General features: G+C 42.7%; 1 long non-coding RNA gene across 1 annotated transcript; it reads right to left on the bottom strand.

The window, feature by feature from the left end:
* Positions 1-317: 317 nt before the first annotated feature.
* LOC132660391 (uncharacterized) lies at positions 318-6,626 on the bottom strand. The gene is made up of 3 exons (XR_009601749.3): positions 5,688-6,626; positions 2,879-2,953; positions 318-605 (listed from the first exon to the last, which is right to left on the bottom strand). It is a non-coding gene; the product is annotated as an uncharacterized LOC132660391 (long non-coding RNA).
* Positions 6,627-19,361: the final 12,735 nt, after the last annotated feature.

The raw sequence follows: 19,361 nt of genomic DNA, 5'->3' as shown, positions 1-19,361 counted from the left end.
ACATGACTCTTTCTTTTTACAAATGAAACACACTTATTATTTTTTTTTACTTTTTAGAATTAAACATTATAAATTTACACTCTGTAGAAACTAAAAACCCTTCCGTAGTTCTTCAGAGAGCCAGTCACTGTGAATATTTGGGTGGCGACTCCTCCAGACTGATTACTCTGACAGACCCAATCGGATCCTATTCTAAACACTGTTTTACAAGTTACGGTATTCAGGTCAGATGGGTACTGACATCTTACCACGCATATATGCATATGAGTTGGGGTGTGCGAAATCGCCTCACAAGATAGAACCCAAATACGGAGGCTTAAAGAATTTATTCTATTCTTGCTCACTTAAGAGTTCCAGTTTTCAGGGAAGGAAAGGCAGGACATGGCTTCAGTCTTCATGGAGTCATTTGAAAACTTAGGCTGATGGCCGTTCCAGCAATTGAAGTCCAAGGTCACTCTGTGTGTGGTCCCAGTCAGCCAAGAGAAGAGCTCAGAGGTCTGCACGAGGGCAGTTGCGGGACAAATATCACTTCAGCCCCCAGGCCACCAGAAAGAACTTCCTCATACGGCCAGAGTTAACTATGGGAAAGACGGCCAAACGCAAGCCTAGAAAAAAGGGGAGGAGGCCTGTGGTCAGTTTGTGTCTCTACTGTGCCATGTTGTTACAGAGCATTCGATATCATTCTAAGTGCTGTGGGGCAGTGGTTTCTAAAAGACTCTTCTGGGGCCAGGAACTCATCTAAAAATGCTGGCCCTTTTGTCTGAATTTACACATGAATGTTGTACATCTTCAGAGAATTTCATTTTAAGAGAAGGATCAGGGGCGCCTGGGTGACTCAGTCGGTTAAGCGAACGACCTCTGACTTCGACTCTGGTCGCAATCTCATGGTTTGTGTGTTCGGGCCCCATCTCGGGCTCTGTGCTGACAGCATGGGACCTGCTTGGGATTCTCTGTCTCCCTCCCTCTCTGCACCCACCACCCCTCCCCCCAGCTTCTCTCTCTCTCTGTCTCTCAAAAATAAAGAACCATTAAAAAAATAAAAAAAGAATGAGTTCTACCCTTTATGTTTTTATGAGTGTAAACTATCAGACTGCTGATATTTAAAATTCACAAGGCATTCTAACATAGTAGTTCTACTGGGTCAGAAATACTTGGACAGGAATCCTTCCTCCGACATTTACTAACCATCTGCCTTTGGGCTTGAATGGACTCATCTATACATAGGCTATAATAATAATTTGCCCCTCACAAAGTTGCTATGAGAAGGAGAAAATGTGTACAGAGGGCTCAATACTGCCTGGCACATAGTAAGCACTCCATAAACGACAGCTTGGCTAACATTGCTAGAAAGAACAATTAACATATCGTTGGACTTTACCAAGGAAAGGCATCGGTTGTCCACCAGGAATGTTGCCTCACGTCAAGTGTGAGGCAATGATGCAAAAGGTCCCACTGCCAACATACAGATGCTTGGGATTTCCACAAGTTTCCAGGAAATTACTTTTGTGTCAGGCCGCCATCAGCCGACTTTTGACGTCATTCCGATTTCTAATTTCTGACCATCGTCCTCTTGCGTGTGAAATACTTCCGTGTGGCTTCTTCAGAATGAGCGCTATGCTGCTGGGGTCGTTTGGTTAACTCTAGACTGAGCGGTAATGTGAACTGGCATCAGCTTTTTGGGCTTGTCGTTTTATAATAACCAGGCCTTGCGACATAAATGCATTATGATTTCAATATGAGTTATCCCGGGCGCCTGGGTGGCTCACTTATTAAGCATTCGACTTCGGCTCAGGTCGTGATCTCACAGTTCACGAGTTCGAGTCCCGCATTGGGTGCGCACGAGCCCTGCTTCAGGTAAACACGAGCTCCACTTCCGTGAGCCCCACTTCTCTCTCTCTCTCCCTCTCTCTCTCTGTTTGCCTCTCGCTCACTTGCACCCTCTCTCTCTCTCTCTCAAAAAAAAAAAAAAAAAAAAAAAAAATATATATATATATATATATATATATATGAGATATCCTTAAGCTGCTTTCTAAGATCTGTTTCTGCACATTCATTTTAATTTTTAAATTTATTTTTATGTTTTGAGAGAGAGAGCACACAAGTGAGGGAGGGGGAGACAGAGGGGGAGAGAGAATCCCAACCAGGCTCCACTCTGTCAGTGCAGAGCCTGATGCAGGGCTCGATCCCAAGAACCATGAGATCATCACCTGAGTCAAAATCAAGAGTTGGGCACTTAACCAACTGAGCTGCTGAGGCACCCCTGTTTCTGTAGTTTTGAGGGGCTCTTCCCAGTAAGACTGGGCAGGCTTTGAGGCCTTTTGTCCCTTTATCTAAAGTGGACCATGGTACAAACGAGTTCTAAAACACCACAACATAATATTCAAGACGACTTCTTGGAATCTTTGCTGCTGTTGTTGGAAAGTCTAATCATTTTTGAAAACGACTAACAAATCTTCAAGTGCAGGATGTAAGGACTGGATAGTGATTACCCTCTAAATTTGGTACTAATCATATCCTTTCAAATACTATATTTAATTCTAGGCGTTGCATCTAAAAGGAGACAGAAAATTTGGAGAGAGTTTAAAAGGAAGCCATAAAAATGATTAAAGGTTTAGGAAACAAGACCCATGAGGAAAAGCTACAGATGATTCCTCTTCTGCCTACGGCACAGAGCAGGAGCCGAAACCTGAGAAAAGCTTTCAAGGGGAGGACAGCGATCGTGTCCTAGCTACCACATAGAAAACAATTTACATTACATGTAAGATATTTTGACACTGGGGAGTGCTTTACGTAAAAGGCCCATTAAATAAGTCCTGTGCAAAGGATTACTACAAATAGGGTAGGTTTTCAGCTGCCAGGAAGGAGATTTGGGGCCTACCTGATGGAAAGAAAGATACACAATGTCCTTTTGAAATTTCTTCTCAATCTCATGATCCTAGGATCCTTTCTCCTTCTGTAAGTGAAAGGCTAATGTTAAGTTACAAATGGTGTGGGGCTCCTGGGTGGCTCAGTCGGTTGAGCGACCGACTTTGGCTCAGGTCATGATCTCATGACCGTGAGCTCGAGCCCGGTGTCTGGGCTCTGTGCTGGCAGCTCGGAGCCTGGAGCCTGCTTCGGATTCTGTGTCTCCCTCCCTCTCTGCCCCTCCCCTGCTCACACTCTCTCTCTCTGTCTCAGAAATACATAAACATTAAAAAAAAAGTAAAAAATAAAACTCCTTTAAGTTACAAATGGTGAGACCCCAACCTCAGGTGTGTTTAGGATCCCAATCTGATCCTGAGGATCCAGATGAAGAATAAACTTTATGGTAATGCAGTCAATGTGATTCCAAAATGATGAAGATGCTAATGAAGGTCAGAATGCAGTTCTATTGATATTCAGACTAATTCATTCATTACTGGAAGGCTTAAGCTCCCCAGCTGCAACCCTGCTCCACTGATCACTCTAGAAAATTCCGGGGAGATCGTAGGGAATTGTGTTCATTCTATCGCTTTGTTGGCAAAGACCAATAACTCAAATACATGTCCATGGCCATTTTAATAATCAAGAAAAGATGCTGTACGTTCAGAATGTCAGAGCTAACCTGTACCTTTATCTATAGTTCTTTACTTGATGTGTATTTGACCCTGTCCCTCTCAACAACTTTGTAGATTCACTGAAGCACAGAGAAGCTGTAAAAACGTGTCCAGAAGGGATCACTGTATGAGCAAGAGTGGGACACTAGGTATAGTGAGCATTTGCTTGGTATTAGGAAGGTTTAAAATAAAAGTCTGAAAGGCACATGCTCTGTCCTCCCCAAAACAAACACACTAAAGAAGCATGTGATGTTTGCTAATAGGACCAAGCTATGTATTATATAAGATAATTTTTTAGAACCAAACCGGCTTAAAGTCTTGGCACACCAGAGTTTGGGACAAGCCATGACGTCAGGCAAAGAAAATTCAAACTTTCACTTTAAATATTGCTTTGACTGCAACATAAGCATATTCGCCAAACTTGATTCACATAAATCTAACAACGAAGAAACAAGTAGGGTAATCCAGAATGTGGGACGTTGTTCTTCAAGACTCTTGGGGAAAAAAATCATTAATGTAGAATATTTTTTTTTAAGGCAGAGAAATTGTCTTGCAGTAAGAACTGAAGAATCACCAAATGGGAGGGACAAACCTGGGTTGGAACCCAGAGTAGGAAAACCAGCATCAACAGCAAAATCCAGCTTTAAGACCTTTTTTGGAAGAGCAGAGGAAATTCAAATATAGATTGTATATTAAATGGTATTATACGATCATTGTTAATGTCTTTTTTTAATGTTTATTTTATTTTTGACAGAGAGAGACAGAGCATGAGTGGGGGAGGGGCAGAGAGAGAGAGGGAGACACAGAATCTGAAACAGGCTCCAGGCTCTGAGCCATCAGCACAGAGCCCCATGCGGGGCTCAGACTCACGGACCTCGAGATCATGACCTGAGCCAAAGCCAGACGCTCAACTGACTGAGCCACCCAGGCACTTCCAGAGCATTCCAAAATAAAAATGTGGAGGGTGTGTAATTGTTTCAAAACGGTGCAGTTACAAGCCCCACTATACAATTAAGAACCCATATAGGGCACCTGGGTGGCTCAATCAGTTAAGCATCTGACTTTGGCTCAGGTCATGATCTCATGATTTGTGAGCTCGAGCCCCGCTTCGGGTAAACATGAACCCCCCCGTGAGCCCTGCTTCTCTCTCTTTGCCCCTCCCTTACTTCCATCCTCCCTCTCTCTGTCTCTTTCTCTCAAAAGAAAGAAAGAAGAAAGAAAGAAAGAAAGAAAGAAAGAAAGAAAGAAAGAAAAGAAAAAAAAGAAAGAAAGTAAACCCATATAGTTTTAGAAATAACAAAAGAAGTGAACTTCTTTTTGTGGTCATTATTTTCTTATAGCCTCTCTTACTCTCAAATTTATACTTGCCATTCAAAAAATATTGCTTTAAATACAAAAACTTCCAAAGCTAAGAAACTAAGTGCTATAGAAATTCAAAATAAACGAACAAAACCTAAGTCATTCTCAATGTACATATGTCAAGTCATGTGGTATGCCTTAAACTTATACAGAGCTGTATGCCAGTAAAACTGGGGGGACTCTCTGTCTCAAAAATAAGTAAACTTAAAAAAAAATTAAAAAAAAAAAAAGGGGGGCGCCTGGGTGGCTCGGTTGGTTAAACGTCCGACTTCGGCCCAGGTCATGATCTCACAGTCCGTGAGTTCGAGCCCTGCGTCGGGCTCTGTGCTGACCGCTCAGAGCCTGGAGCCTGTTTCAGATTCTGTGTCTCCCTCTCTCTCTGACCCTCCCCCACTCATGCTCTGTCTCCCTCTGTCTCAAAAATAAATAAACTTAAAAAAAAAATTTAAAAAAAAAACTGGGGGGAAAATAAGTCCTATCAAAATTAAAATCTATAGACATTGTCTCGTGATTTACAACCCTCTTTCTCCCTGAGTTCTCAGAAACCCCATCTGTGTTTGTCTGTGTGATCATATCGAATAGCGGAAAAGTGAATAAAAGTTAGGGGCATAATTATAAAAATGCTTTGAGTTCCTATTCTTTAATATGTCAGAATATAGCCCCTAGGCTGTAATTTTCTTAATAACCTTAACAGTGCATAAAGTTTACATAAACGGATTATCCATTGAGCTGATCCCATTACTCCAAACTTACAATTTTAACATGTTCGTAGGTCCTGATGTCGTCAAGTGTAAATAGTTGATGAAACTATAACGAATCCAATTCAATTTGCCAGCGTGAGGCTTTCCGTTGCCTTGGTCTATCGCAATCCTCCCCATGTTCCTGTGCGATCTGCCAGATGAGTCGTAACTTGCACATTTCATATTTAGATTAGGGAATCCTTCTGGAATGCTACGGACTTGTTTTGCTTTGTTCACTGAATTCTTTGTTGTGTGTCTTGCAAAAAGGATTCAGCTGGATGGTTGAGGGCGACACCCAATAAATGCTTCAGAAACAGAAGTTGGACAGAGCATTCATTCTGCTTTCTGTTCTGAGTCACCGGAAGACTTGTTGGGTCTTGAGAGCTTGCTTGAGTAGAACAGGCTTGAGGCATGATTCAGAGCCACTGAGCTCGCAGTGTGCTCCTTTCACATCAGGTTCAATAAAGGGGCCGTGGATATTTTTCTTGTAACATTCATGTTCCAAGATTTCCTTTGAAGCGTTTATTAGTGAAGCGATATTCAAATTCTTCAGTGTTATCGTATAGGTATTAAACCATTTGGGAGAGTTGGAGTCCATTCAAGTATTTCGGGAAACAAGCGACCCATTTTGGCAAAAGAGGAAAAACATCCTACAGTGGCATGGAAGTCTCCCTCTATGCTTTGCAGAAGGCAGCTCCAAGGTCCTCTGATTAACCATCAAAGAGAAACCTAGCAATGACAATGTACTCTCTTCTTGGGTGAAATCAATAAGGTTTGTGTCACAGACATACTTGTAGCTAATCCTTTGTTATGTAATATGACGTAGGCAAAATGTGGGGCAGAACAATTTTGCCCAGAAAGGTGTTCAGAAAGGTCTGCTCTTGCTACCAACTCAGGGCGTCTGGTCCCCAGGGTTTTTCCAAGGGTCAACGATGGCCCTCTGCCCGTTTCCTCGTGGAGTTCAGATGCCGCCTGAAGAAGGTGTAAGCAACGAGGAACTTCTTTCTCCCCTTCCACCCTAGTCGGCCATCCCTCGTGTGCTTTTGCAAGAGACCTTCTTCTGTGTCCCCAGAGTCCCCTAGCACTGTCGTTATTGAGTCCCGGCAATCTATTAAGGCCTTCTCGAATACCTGGACATATTTTAAATTTTTATTACCATTATTTTTTAATACTACCGCCACTTAGACTAACTTCATGGAGTCACATGCTAACATTTCATGCGTCGAAGTGATTCACCAATTTCCAAGGACACTTGCAGATAATTATTAGAACAGTGTTTGTTCTTATTACTTATTATTAGGACTATTCCATCCCTATAAAAAGAATTCTTTTTTTTAAGCTTATGTATTTATTTTGAGAGAGAGAGAGAGAGAAGGGCAGAGAGAGAGGGATAGAGAGAGAGAGAGAGAGAGAGAATCCCAAGCTGCCTCTACACTGTCAGCACAGAGCCCGATGCAGGTCTCAAACTCACGAAGCTTGAGATCAAAAAGAATTCCATTTAAAATTATTTATCATTGGGGCACCTGGGTGGCTCAGTCAACTGAACATCGGACTCTTGATTTCAGCTCAGGTCATGATCTTATGTTTCCTGAGTTCAAGCCCCAAGTGATGGCACAGAGCCTACTTAGGATTCTCTCTCTCTGCCCCTCCTCTGTTGGTGTGTGTGCTCTCTCTCTTTCTCTCTGTCCCTCTTTCCCCCTCTCCTTCTCTCAAAAATAAATTTAAAAACTTTAAAAAAAAAGAAAACATACATTATCACTTCCAAGCAGTGAGGTATAGTGATGCTAAGGTACCCTGCTTAGATCCTGCCCACCATTTCGGGACTGAAGGATTCATTCCACCAGCTGCTGTAAGTATTGGTGCTGACCACTCCCATCTGAGTTCCTTGCTGGATGTTGCCCTTTTTTATACCAGGTGACCTCACCCCTGGCCAGGTAATTCCTTGGCCATCATGTGTTTCTTAAAGGGCCATTGTCTTCTACCTGTGTTAGAAGCAAGTGCTGGTCCTAGGAAACCGGAGTTTCCTTTGAGTCTCCCTAAACTCCCATGCATCATGGTTTTATCACATCTGTACTTACGGGGCATCACATACACTATATGTAAACTGGGGGAGACACAAAACTCCATAAGTGGATGTGTATATTGTGTGTATCTCCTCTGTTCCACACACATGTTCCATTGTCCATCAGATTTCACTTGCAAGACACAGGTTGAAAGATATGATTAAGGGGCGCCTGGGTGGCTTAGTCAGTTAAGCATCTGACTTCGGCTCAGGTCCTGATCTCACAGTTCATGAGTTCAAGCCCCACGTCAGGCTCCGTGCTGACAGCTCAGAGCCTGGAGCCTGCTTCAGATTCTGTGTCTCCCTCTCTCTCTCTCTACCCCACCCCTGCTTGCACCCTGTCTCTCAAAACTGAATAAACATTAAAAAAAAAAAAAGAGGTATGATTAAGAGAGTAGAGCATTAAACCAAGCACAGGTCCTCCTAAGCATGGAGACGTGTGCTTCTGGCAGATCTTATGTCCATAAAGCCTCCCAGTGTGGGAAACGGAAAGAGAGGTGATGTTTTCCAGATTCTAGTTCCAAATCCTCACCCTGGGTGGGGCACACACATCCCTCTCTCTCAGTTCCTGGAGACACCCGTTCTGGGCACAGATGCAATGTAGACTTGAGCCGGTTTCGTAGGCTGCACTCAAAACTCTTAATGAATAGAAACGATCACGCATAGCGGCTTTTGTTTTTCCAAATGAAGCATCTGAATTGGGTCAGCCTGTATTGAAATGAGACGCCCTTAATGATATCTCAAATGCTTTTCAGTGGTCTCTTGAGATGACTTCTCCAGCTTCACTTTATTTTCCTCCAGATGCCGTGAGTAGGAGCACACTGTGTGTTAGACAGGTGCCTCTGGTTAGAGTGCAGGCACAAGATAGATGCGAGCTGTGCTATTCCGTTCACTTATCTCGGGGATGGAGGTCGCACACGTTCTCAACTTTCTTTCAATAGTATAAAAACTAAGAGCTCGGGCTCTGGTGCCAGGCTGTCTGGATTTGAATCCCATTCCCACCATTTGCTTACACAAATGAATGCCTCAGTTTCCTCATCTGTAAAATGGGAATACTACTAGTCCTTACCGCATAGGATTATCGTGAGGATTAAGGGCTTTATATAGAAAGCACTTGGAATTCTTTTTTTTTTTTTGAGATTCTACATATAAATGAGATCATACCATATTTGTCTTTCTCTCACTTATTTCACTTAATCATAATGCCCCCAAGATCTATCCATGTTGTCACAAATGGCAGAATTCTCATGACCGAATACTATATATATATACGTATATACATATATATATATATATATATATATATATATATATACATATAGTATATATATATATATATATATATATAGTATGAGGGTTCTTTATGTGTGATGAAAATATTCTGGAATTAGAGAGTATATTCTGGAATATTCTGGAATTAGAGAATATATATAGTATATAGTATATAGTATATAGTATATAGTATATAGATATATATATACACACACTATATATCTATATACTATATATCTATATCTATATCTATATATATACTATATATAGTATATACTATATATATCTATATACTATATATATATAGATAGATAGATATAGATATAGATATAGATATAGATATAGATATAGATATAGATATAGATATAGTATTCGGTCATGAGAAACATTTTCTTTATCCATTCATCCGTCAGTGGACACTTAGGTTGTTTCCATGTCTTGGTTATTATAAATAATTCTGCAATGAACACGGAGGTACAGATACCTCTCTGAATCAGTGATTTTGTTTCCTTTGGATAAACAACCAGACACAGAATTGCTGGATGATACGGTGGCTCTTTTTAAAAACTTTTTGAGGCATTTCCCTGCTGTTTTCCATAGCGACCGCACCCATTTACATCCCCACCAACAGTGCATGAGGGTTCCCTTTTCTCCACATCCTCGCCAATACCTATTTGTTAGCTTTTTGATAACGGCCATATGACAGGTATGGGGCGATATCTCATTGTGATTTGCATGACGATGAGTGGTGTTGAGCCTCTTTCCATGTGCCTGTTGGCCATCTCTGTCTTCATTAGAAAAATGCCTCTTCAGATCCTCTGCTCATTTTTAAACTGGGTTATTTGGTCTTTTGTTATTGAGTTACATTGACTTGTATGTTGTGTTTTGGATAGTAACCCCCTATTGGATACATGATTTGCAAATATTTTTATCATTCAGTAGGTTGCCTTTTCATTTTGTTGAAGGTTTCCTTCACTGTGCAGAAGCTATTTAGTTTGATGCAATCCCCCTTGTTTATTTTTTCTTCTGTTGCCCTTGCTCTTAGAGTCAGATTTTTTTTTTTCAAGTCACTAAGACTGGTGTTGAGCAGCTTTAGCACCTCCGTTTTCTTCTGGGAGCTTTATGGCTTCCAGATAATCCACTTTGAGTTAACTTTTGTATATGGTGTAAGACAGCGGGCCAGTTTCATTCTTTTGCATGTAGCAGTCCAGTTTTCCCAGTACCATTTACTGAAGAGATTGGTCTTTCCCATTGTCTATTCTTGCCTCCTTCATCAAAAATTAATTGCCCATATATGCCTGAGTTTATTTCCGGGGCAAAATAGGATTTTGTTCCATTGATTTATGTCTCTGTTTTTATGCCAATATCATACTACATGACTACATGACTTTGTAGCATATGACTACAGCTTTGTAGCATAGCTGGAAATCAGGAAGCCTGATACCCCCAGCTTTGTTCATGGTTCTCAAGATTATTGGCATCTTTTGTGGTTCCTCTCTGGCCTCTCTTTAAATCCTTACTTAAACAAGCTATTCTGTGATGAAACCTATAAGGCATCAGAGCTGACGGGATCCTTATAGATCATCGAAAGCTCTTTGCCAGAGGCCCCTGGGATTCAAACAAAACACAAATGATCTCGATCATTTTCCCTTCATCCATATTTGTTTACCATCTCAAGTAACTGTTTTAAATTACTAAGATTTTATTTCCCCCTATGTTAAAATGCTTCTTGGGGCTCCTGGGTGGCTCAGTCAGTTATGTGTCCAACTCTTGATCTCAGCTCAGGTCTTGATCTCAGGTTTGTGAGTTCAAGCCCCGTGTTGGGCTCTGTGCTGGGCATGAAACTTACTTAAAAAAAAAAAAAGCTTCTTTCCCACTTCAGAAATTGGAGAGAATTATTTCTGAGACATGATTGTATGTGTGTGTGTGTGTGTGATACAGCAGGTTGGATAAAGCATTGGTATTTCTTACATAACTGGGAGTTCATATTTTCAACACCAAAAAACCCCCAATATATCCTGATTTTGTCGCGTGAGCTGGAGCCAAACTAAGAAGTCAGGTGGACGAGCTTCCCTTCAAGTTTTTCTATTTCTGGGAAGCTCAGGCTAGTACTGTTCCCTGGGTCAGAGAGGAGGTAATAAAACTCACACAAAGCTGTGAGTGATTCAGTGCTAAGGAGGACGTATCAGAAAGCATGACTTCATACAGACAATGAATCACTGACGCCGAGAAATATGGCCATCGGCCAGAATAGGAGATATTGCCAAGTTTCACATCAGTTGTTTATTCAATAAGTAGTATTGATTACTTTTCATGGCTGGACTGTAGTAGCTGTTGGGGATACTCAAAGCTTTTGCTTCCAAAGAGCTGGTGATTTGGTAGAGGAACCAGCATAAAGGCAATTATAAAAACATGATAATGGAATAAAAGCAGGTGCCAAGACGTGCCTCAGATAGGCGATGTCAGGAGGGAAGCACAGGAGCAGAAATTGTGTTTGCCCAACCTCCTCTCCACCTCTTTCTCTCTGGGCAGCTGTCGTAAGGTCAGCGGGCTGGTTCCAGCTCCAGGGATGGGCCCCGAGGAACCTAAGTCACTCAGAAGCCACGAGCCCTGCTCTGGATGCAAGACATCCCCCCGGGACCCCGGTCTACCCATTCACGTGTCACAGTTCAGACCATCAACAGCTGAGGAGAGAGAGGTCTTCTGAGAACGTTGGGGAAAGAAGTGTTCATGCTCTTCTGTGATTATTAATTGAGATACAATTGGCACGCTGTGGTAGTCAAACCCACCCAGGTCAGTGGTGTTCACATATAGCATATGGCATAGAACCACAAAAGATGCCAATAGCCAAAATAATCTTGAGAACCGCACTCTCTAATTCCAGAATATTTTCCTCACCCGTGAAGAACCCTCATACTCATTTTCCTCTCCCTCCAGCTCCTGGCAACCTTTAAATTCCTCTCTGTCGCTAGCCTGTTCTGAACGGTTCATGTACACGGAATCACATAATACGTGGCTTTTGGGTCTGGCTCCTTATGTTTACTTAGCGTAATGTATTTAAGGACGGTCCGTGTTGCAGCATGTTATCAACACTTCCTGCTTTTTCTGATGGAATATTCCATTAGGTGGGTACACCAGCCACATGTGGTTGGCCCATTCACCCGTTGATGGTTCTTTTCACTTCTTTGGTTATAACAAACAATGCTGCTATGAACATTTTTGCATAAGTATTTTTGTGTACCTATGTTTTCAATTCTTTGGGGAAGCAGGGTCCACACTCAGTGTGGAGCCCAATGTGGGGCTTGAACTCACGAAACCACAGGATCATGACCGAAGCAGAAACCAAGAGTCGGACCCTTAACCCACTGAGCCACCCAGGTGGCTTGTTTGTCTTTTAATTGTTGAGCTTTCAGAGTTCCTTATATACTCTGCACACCAGGCCTTGATCAGCGACATGATTTGCAAATATTCTGCCCCCTTTCGTGGGTTGTCTGTCCATTTGCTTTTGAGAGAAGTCTTGCACGTGATCCTTCTCCACCCGCATCTCAATGAGGTTTGATGTGGCTGCAGCCAGCTTGCTACTGCCTGAGAATAAACTGAGGAAATTGCAGGGACGTGAACTTGGAGCTACTCGCTTGAGTCAGTCCTTGGGAAAACTTTTTCTCTTATCTCTTGACTCCCAAGTTCATGAGCCAGTATATTTATTTTCAGTTGTGATGTTCAGTTACCTCCTGCTGAAAGCCTCCTAAATGATACAGGTACCAAACCCTGCCTGAGGGAGAAAGTCTTGACCATTTCCTTCTCCTCAAATCAAACCACGGAGTCCAAGAACTAACCTTCAAAAATCTCAACAGCAACATTTGGGAGTCTATCCAAGCATTGTAAGAGCCGTGAAGAGTGTCACCACCAAGACAGGGGTGCCTTCTCAGAAGCAGTGGTTGTAGACGTTACTGTTGTGTTGCTAATTAAACGTTAGCTTAATTACCTTTTATCTCTGCATCTGGTTTTCTGATATAATCTATATTTTAATGGACTTCAGGCAGATCATTGGGGGAAAGCCCAAATGGGTAATTTTACCGCCCCAGTCAGGAAAGCATTCTGAGTAAATGAGTTTCTTAATAGAGCACAACACCCTAGCCAATCTCTACTTCCTTTGGTTTTCCACAAAGGAAATGTTCAGCTGCTTTGTTTTCAAAAACCTCAGGGTGTATCAGTTAATCAATTGTCCTGAATGTGGCTTTGCTGGTTTGTATACGCTACAGGATGAATTACAGAAGGAAGGAAGGAAGGAAGGAAGGAAGGAAGGAAGGAAGGAAGGAAAAGAAACAAAGAAAGAAAGAAAGAAAGAGAGGAAGAAAGAAAGAAAGAAAATAAGAGAGAAAGAAAATAAAGAAAATAAAGAAAGAAGAAAGAAAAAGAAAGAAAAGAAAGAAAGAGGGGAAGAAAGAGAAAGGAAGAAAGAAAAAGAAAAGAAGAAAGGAAGAAAGAAAGAGAAAGGGGAAGAAAGAAAGAAAGAAGAAAAAGAAAGAAAGAAAGGGGAAGAAAGAGAGAGGAAGAAAGAAAACAAAAAGAAGAAAGAAAGAAAGAGAAAGGGGAAGAATGAAAGAGGAAGAGAGAAAAAGAGAAAGGAGAAAGAAAGAAAGAAAGAAAGAAAGAAGAAAGAGGCAAGGTGGGCGAGAACTGATCATAGTAAAGACGTGCAAAGCACCGACGGGTGAATTTCACTCTCATTCAGAAACTCTAGTGATAGAGGCCACTCAATACCTACCCGACTTTTTTTTTCTCTTAGAAGAGAACTCCTTTGCTTTAGGAATCAAAATACCTAATCATTTTCACCAAACCTTTGTTCTGTGGATCTCCCTCAATCCATTTTCTCACAAGGATTTAGTAACACAAGCTCTGGTTAGATTTTCTCTTAGATGACATTTGGTCACATGGTTTGAAGGCTTAACCTATACCAGACTGTCAGTGCAACATCTGAGGGAAATGCATGGACCCTTCATTCTTCATCGGTGTACTTTCATACCACCTGGCATGTTACGTGTTCAAGTGTTGATTATCTCATGAGCGGGTGTGCACACGCACACACACACACACACACACACACGCACCCACTATGTGACAGAAGGGAATTACTTCTATTCCAAATGCCTAGAAAAATAGTGGACAATAAATTTAATTGTTTTTTATTTTAGAGAAAGAGAGAATGTGACCAGGGAAGAGGGGGAGAGTGAGAGAGAGAAGAGAGAGAGAGAGATTGAGAATCTGAAGCAGGCTCCACGCCTCGCTTGGAGCCCAACAAGAGGCTTGAACTCATGACCCTGAAATCATGACCTGAGCCGAAATCAAGAGTCAACCAACTCAACCAACTGAGCCACCCAGGCGCCCCTGGACAATACATTTTTATGCGATAAATAATTCAACGAATCTGCCTCTTTATTCACTGATTCATCTGTTTAAAACAGCATGCGACACAAGTTAGGAGCACGGGGTCAGGACACAGACAAGTTGAATCCCAGTCCTTCTACTTATAAGCTGTGCGATCTTGGGCAATCACATAACTTCTCTGGGCCATAGTTTTGTCATTAGGGCAACAGGAATAAGAACTCTCACAGAACTGTCACAAGTATGAAATGAGATGTTACACAGAAAACGCTGAAAACAATGTCATATATAGCATATAAGCACAATGCCTATGAAATCTCTTGTGCTCGGGGCACCTGGGTGGCTCAGCGGATTGAGTCTGACTTCAGCTCAGGTTAAGATCTCATGGTTTGTGAGTTCAAGCCCTGCATCGGGCTCTCTGCTGTCAGCCTGGAGCTGAGCTGCTGTGGATCCTGCTTCGGATCCTCTACATCCCCCTCTCTCTCTGCCCCTCCCCCGCTGGCTCTCTCTCTCTCTCTTTCTCTCTCTCTCTCTCTCTCAAAATAAATAAACTTTAATTTTTTAATGTCTATTTATTTTTGAAAGACAGAGAGGTTGAAAGAGAGCACAAGCAGGGGAGGGGCAGAGAGAGAGAGAGACACAGAACCTGAAGCAGGCTCCAGGCTCCGAGCTGTCAGCACAGAGCCCGACGTGGGGCTCGAACTCACGAACCATGAGATCATGACCTGAGCCGAAGTCAGACACTGAACTGACTGAGTCACCCAGGTGCCCCAAAACAAACTTAAAAAATAAATGAATAGGGGCACCTGGGTGGCTCAGTCGCTTCAGTGCCTCACTTCGGGTCAGGTCATGATCTCACGGTTTGTGGGTTTGAGTCCCGCATCAGGCTCTGTGCTGACAGCTGGAGCCTGGAGGCTGCTTCAGATTCAGTGTCTCCCTCTCTCTCTCTCTCTGCCCTTCCCCTGTTCACACCCTGTCTCTCTCTGTCTCTCAAAAATAAATAAACATTAAAAATATTGTTTTTCGTAAATAAACAAATAAAAATCTCTTGTGCTTCCAACACGTTAACAGTCTTCACTCATTTCTTCAGCAAATATTTATTTAACGTTTACTCTGGGCCAGGTGCTGTGCTAGGTGCTGGGAATACAATGGTGGATAAAACCAAAAATGCACCCTGCCTTTATGGAGCTTATAATACAGTGAGGGAGAAAGTTATGAATTACAGTAACCACACAAGTAAGTGTAGCATTAACCGCCTTTTTTTTATTTTTAAGTAGGCTTCACCCCCAGCTCAGAGCCCAACGAAGGGCTTGAACTCACGACCCTGAGACCAAGAGGCAGATGCTTAACTGACTGAGCCACCCAGGCACCCCTGTAGCATTAACAATCTTAAAATTTAGGAAGAGATGGGGCAAGATTATATTTATAGGGGACATTTGATCTGGCCAGAAACGGAAAACCCACCTTTCTGGGAGAAGCCCGCTAGGTATGTGTGATGCGGTAAGGAGGTACACAATATTCGATTTCCAGTTGTTTTCTTTTATGTGCTATTCTTTTTTAAAAAAAACATTTATTCATTTCTGAGAGACGGAAAGAGACAGAGCACATTGGGGGAAGGGCAGAGAGAGAGGGAGACACAGAATCCAAAGCAGGCTCCAGGCTCTGAGCTGTCAGCACAGAGCCCCACGAGGGGCTCGAACTCACGGACTGTGAGATCATGACCTGACCTGAAGCTGGACGCTCAACCGACTGAGCCACCCAGGTGCCCCTCTTTTATGTACTAGTCTGTAATTCCCTCTTTTTCCTCAAAGAGTCTGTAGGATAAGAGTGAGCTCATAGCCTCGAGTTGTGATTTTTGCACTGAGGAAGAGGCCGGTCTCGGATGAGGGAGAAGCTCTCCTCAGAATGGACGGTAGCCATGGGCACAGGGACAAGGACAAGAGAATAAAGCCCCCCCCCCATCTCTGGGAATTAAAAAAGAAAATACAGGAAAACAGTGGGTTGTATAATTAAATCATTTTATTTGGACATAAAAGGAAAGTCGGAGCCCAGTGTCTAGCGTTTTGAACATCTGATTTGTTTATAATAACAATGTTCATAGAAAATTTAGAGGCAGGAATAAGTTCATTCGTAATCCCACCTCCGTACATAATCGTTTTTCCTTTTTGGTTTTCTTTTGTTTTCCCTTTTATTCTCCAGCTATTACAGCCGCAGGCATTTTTAAATGGTTGTACTCACAGGACACAAATAATTTCACGTCTCCCTTTTATGTGGTAGATAGTCTTCATAATTATTCATATTAATCATCATCCTCTTTTTATGGGGGGGGGGGGAGAAACTGAGCCTTAGAACCTTGCCGATTGCCGTCCTCGGCAAATTAAAGGCTCATGGTCCTTCGTCAGAAAGGCAAGTCCTCGACGACAGCATCTGTCTTACTGCTGCAGTGGAAAGACGAAGAAGGTACATTTTAGAGATGGAGAGACATCTAAAGAAAAACGTGTCCTGTGCCTTCTACTCCTGACACTTCACTGGACACTTCCCTTTTGACTTCAGACGTGCGGGGCGTCCACCCTCCAAGCAATTCTGCTCCACCGGCTGGGTGTTCTAGAGTTTGACTCGATTCTGACACTACCCTCCCTGCGGATAGTGTCAGACCCCACAGGTTACGGGCTCGGTCCCACAAGACTGCTCCCCTCCTTCAGACGCCACTCACAAGGCCAGCTTGCCATTTCGGTTTCTCACGGACCGGCTGTCCCTTGTAGGGTCCCATACTCCGTGCTCGGGTTTAATGAATTTGCTAGAGGCGCTCGCGGAACTCAGGAAAACAGTGTAGTCACCAGATTACTGGCTTATTATGAATGGATATAACAGCCAGATGGAAGAGAAGTGTGGAGCAAGGTATGGGGAAGAGGGCGTGCAGCCCCCATGCCCTCTCTGGGTGCACCACCCTCCAAGAACCTCCATGGGCTCACCATCTAGAAGTTCTCCAAATCTTTGTTTTTCGGGGGGTATTTACGGAGGCTTCATTACAATAGGCATGAGAGATTAAACCACGGGTCTTTGGTGACTCATTCAGCCTCCAGCTTGCCCTCCCTGTCTGGAAGATGGGGCTTGAGGCAGACACTTCCAACCCTCTCATCCTGATTGGCTCCTCTGGCAACCGCCCCCATCCTGGGGCTAGCCAAAAGTTCCCTCCTTAACATCAACTGGTGGGTTGAGAGAGGGGCTTGTTACGAATGACAAGACACCTTTATCTCTTCTCTCTTGGGAAATTTCAAGGGTTTTTGGAACTCTGTGCCAGAAGCTGGACAAGACAAAGATATGTATTTCTTATAAATCGCAATATCACAGGGGGGCCAGAGAGCGGTCTGTGGCCAGGGAAGGGAGAAGGTGCAGGTAGGTGACAAGCCAAGGTCTTGGACCCATTGATTGGTCTCATTACCTTATTCATTGAGCTTAACAGCCTGAAAAAAAAAAAAAAGAAAGAAAACAAGAAACAAAAACTACCAACTGTTTCAAGCTTCAAAGGGTGAAGAAATTTTAATTTTAAAAGCGGGGGAGGGGGGGATAATAAATAAGATCCTGTGGACATCAAGATAGGGAGCGTTTGGATTAAAATTCATTAAGACACAATAAGAAACTCTAGGCTCCTTGCAGGTAAAAGAAACTTTGCTAATGAATTATTCATGAAGAAATGAGCTGAATGAGGGAATCCTGTCTTGGCTTGGCAAAGGTTCAGACTTGGTTCAAACTTTCTCCCCAGGTAATAGTATAACAAAAAGTAACAAAGAAGCGTGTTTGTTTGTTACTTGAGTACCTTGCTTGTGGTACAAACCAACCTGGCATTAGCCTTCCCATTACAGTCTGAATCTTTCGTGGAAAAAACGCTAGGAACAAAATCTTCCATTTAAAAATCAGCAACGAACAGGCTCAAGAAAAGTTGGGAGCCTGTATGAGTCCCTTTTCTATGATTCTAAGCAAAAATTTTAAACCATACAAAGTAAACAGTTTTGAGCACATTTTATGTGCCACATGCAAAGCTTACTGCGCTTATACAGGGATAAATAAGTCCTGTTCCTCAAAATGACAACAATCTAGTGGGGTAGAGATACATCTAAGCAACTAATAATAACCCAAAGTGACGCGCCACCCCATGCCACTTTCCCGGGAGCACAATACAGCTCTACCATTTGTTCATGCTGTTTCTAGAACTGACTCCCTTTTCCTGTTCACCTATCCAAACTATATTCAGGCTTTAAGTCCCGGGTCTACAGCAGCTTTTGCACGAAAGGTTCACTGAGTATTCCTTTTTCTTAGAACTTAGTTTTCTTGGGGCACCTGGGCGGCTCAGTCGGTTAAGCGTTCGACTTGGGTTCAGGTCATGCCCTTGAGGTTCGCGAGTTTGAGGCCCGCATCAGGATCTGGGCTGTCAGTGTGGAACCTTCTCAGAATCCTCGTCTCCCTCTTTCTACCCCTCCCCCACTTGCTCTCTCTCTCTCTCTCTCTCAAAAGTAAATAAACGTTTTAAAAATTGACATTAAAAAAAAAGAACTTAGTTTTCTTCATATTTCCTATTTGGAGTTTTCACTGTACAAAATAGCATTTTGTTATAGACGATTTGATGAGAACATGTGTCATTTTACATGTATTCGTTTTGTCTTTTTCCAATGATGCATACATTTCCAGAAGACCATCATTTTCCTCTATATTCTGTCCTGTGACTTTTTTTTTTCCCCTCCCCGTCCTGTGACTAACTTAATACCAAATGCTTATTCTGTGATTGGCTCTGCCATTCTCATTTGGCTCTACTTCTAAAATCCTAATTGTTGGGGCGCCTGGGTGGCTCGGTCGGTTGAGCATCTGGCTCTTGACTTTGGCCACGGTCATGATCTCAGGGTTCGTCAGTTTGAGCCTTGCATCAGGCTCTGCGCTGACAATGCAGAGCCTGTTTGGGATTTCTCTCTTCCT

Source organism: Panthera onca, chromosome B4 (assembly GCF_046562875.1).
Source record: "Panthera onca isolate mPanOnc1 chromosome B4, mPanOnc1 haplotype 2, whole genome shotgun sequence".
Lineage (NCBI taxonomy): Eukaryota > Metazoa > Chordata > Mammalia > Carnivora > Felidae > Panthera > Panthera onca.
This window is presented reverse-complemented; position numbering and strand designations above follow the sequence as displayed.